Below are 2,730 nucleotides of genomic sequence, written 5' to 3'. Positions count from 1 at the left end.
CTTGGCGCCTGTCTTCGGGCAGGCGAGGACGGCCGCGACAAAGGTGGGCGGGCAGCAGGAAAATGCCCGCGGTCTGCGCGCTCCCGCATTGCCCGCTGGGCCCGGGGCGGGGCGCTGATGGGCGCGCGGAGCTGCGTATGCTCTTGGCGCCTGTCTTCGGGCAGGCGAGGACGGCCGCGACAAAGGTGGGCGGGCAGCAGGAAAATGCCCGCGGTCTGCGCGCTCCCGCATTGCCCGCTGGGCCCGGGGCGGGGCGCTGATGGGCCGCGCGGCGCGGGCAGGTGGACGTGGCGCGCGGAGCCCCCAGGTCTGCCGTTGGGAGGGTGTCCGTTATCCTCTTCTGACCCGCGGAAACCTGGGGCGGAGCCGTTGGTGCCCGCTTCCCGATAGAGCTTAGAACCAGGGTCCCGGCCGCTCGCTGTGCCGCTCGGCTCCTTCTGGTTTTCTGCAGTTTCCTTCTGGGCTTCCCTTTCTTCGCTCTCCAGCCAATCATGGCTTCCCCTGACCCCGGTCTTCACCCATTTCTCACATCCACAGATGTTCCGCCTTATGCCCCCCAGGCTTTGCAGTGGTCTCTTCCTTAAAAATAACACCATTTTCCCTCCCTGTCCTTCATTCTACTTGCCGCAGAGCCTAGATTTTTCCTGGCACGAGTTAGCGGGGCAAGTTGAACCTTCCTGAACAGCTAGCTGCATTGCAGCGAAGTGGTTTTGCCCGTTTGCTCTTTGGGCCTGGTTTCAAGCAATAGAAATAAAGGTGCGCTGATTTTTTAAGAAAGCCATGAGAAACTGAAAACTTGGGACGGTGTGTCTTCGCTGTGCGCGTTTGGCCCACGTGTATGTTCTCCATGTTTACTCTTGTCTTTTGAGTCGTGTTCTTGCAGTTGAAGCCCCTGATTGTATGAACTGTAATACATTAATCTTAGATCCAACTTGTTAAAACAAGTTGATGTCCTTATGGGGCCACATTAGGGAAATATTTGCATTTTGATTAAGTGACTTGATCAGTCTTAGTTCCTATTTATTTCTAAGTGGCACAGGACGTGAATTTTGAGAATATTATTGTAAAGTAGTGAAAAATTAGATCATTTTCAATCTGAGATTTAAAACCTGAGTAATTCCCCTTGGAATGCTGCACCCACACAGTTTGGCAAAGTCAAATCTGTTGAAATACGTCCTTTCTAGCTTGTAAATTCTGCAGAAATATTTCACATATGAAAACCAGTTGTGGGAGAATTTTTGTGGCTTAATTTCCCCACCTCTAGTAATTGATGGGAAAATGTCTTTGCAAGTTGTTGATACTTCCCCTTAGAGAAAAGAAAAGGGAAAGTACCCAATTAGGTAGTCTTCCTCTGGTCACAGATCTGTAGACTACGCAGGCCAGCGCAGAGAAAGCTGAAAGGGTTTTTCAAATAGTCAGGAAGGTGGTAGGTGTTAGGTGCTCCTAAATGCTATCCTAGCACCTGCTCATGAATAGTATTTTTTGTTTTAACTTGCCCTGGAGCAGGTGACGTGTTAGACTGGCCTCCAGTTTTCTGTGGTGAGAGATGTTCTTGTCTTCTCTTCAGCTGTGGAGTCGCTTTTGGCTTGACATGCACTGTCCGGAATCAGCTCTAGCCTGCTTGCACTTGCTGCTAAAAGTGAAAGTCAATTTAAAAGATAAGGTTAAATTGCAATCTCAGAGACATGAAGCTTTAAATGTAGAGATAATCTCACTTTTATTATGCTCTGTTTGTTTGAGCAGAATGAATTGGACCAATGAGCATTCCCTCTGAACTTCTAGAGTCGTCCTCCCCCCCCCCCAGGACCGATGATTTAACATCACTTATTCTGGTATTTCACTTACACCACCAGTGCTTTACCCTTCCCACTTCCACAGGCCATGGCTATGTCTGTCTACAGCTCACTGCTTTGCACATAGAGTTATGAGGTGGAAAGCACTGACAGAGGAGTTCTGTGGGGTAGTGCTTGACCCTCCCACCTGTCTCAAAAGCTCCAACCTTGGCCCTGGCTGGTTGCACAGTGGTTAGAGCATCAGCCCATGCACAAAAGGGTTTCAGATTCAATTTCCAGGCACATACCTGCTTTGCAGGTTGATTCCCAGCCCCATCACAGCATGGGTGAGAGGCAGCCAATCAGTGTGTCACTCTCACATTGACCTCTCTCTCTCTCTCTCCCTCCCTCTTTTTCCCTCTCCCTCCCTTGTTTCTTCCCTCCCTTTTACTCTCTCTAAAAATCAATGGGAAAAATATCCTCAGGTGAAGATTAAGAAAAAATAAATATCCCAGCCAGCATGGCTCAGTGGTTGAGTGAGGGCCAATAAACCAGGATGTCACTGTTCCGGTCCCAGTCAGGGAACATGCCCAGGTAGCAGGCTCAATCCCCAGTAGGGGGCATGTGTCTCATCATTAATGTTTCTATTTCCCTCTCCCTCTCTGAAATCAACAAAAATTCATTATAAATAAATAAATTGTGTCCTATATAATAAAAGGCTAATATGCAAACAGACCAAACAGTGGACCAACAACTGTTGGCTATGATGTGTGCCGACCACTAGGGGACACGCGCGGAACATGGCAGACATCGGCCATGATGGGATAGTGGAGCAAGTGAGCAGGGGCTCCGGTCACTGTCATTGGGGTGAGCCTCTGGTGGTTACTGAAAATTCTTTGCTCCTGCGTGCCGTGGTCCTGCCTGGCACTTGCACCTGCTTCTGGTGCCAGCCCTGCTT

This window comes from Myotis davidii, unplaced genomic scaffold (genome assembly GCF_000327345.1).
Source record: "Myotis davidii unplaced genomic scaffold, ASM32734v1 scaffold60, whole genome shotgun sequence".
In the NCBI taxonomy this organism is placed as follows: Eukaryota; Metazoa; Chordata; class Mammalia; order Chiroptera; family Vespertilionidae; genus Myotis; species Myotis davidii.
The sequence above is the reverse complement of the archived record's forward strand: the minus strand, read 5'-3'. Positions refer to the sequence as shown.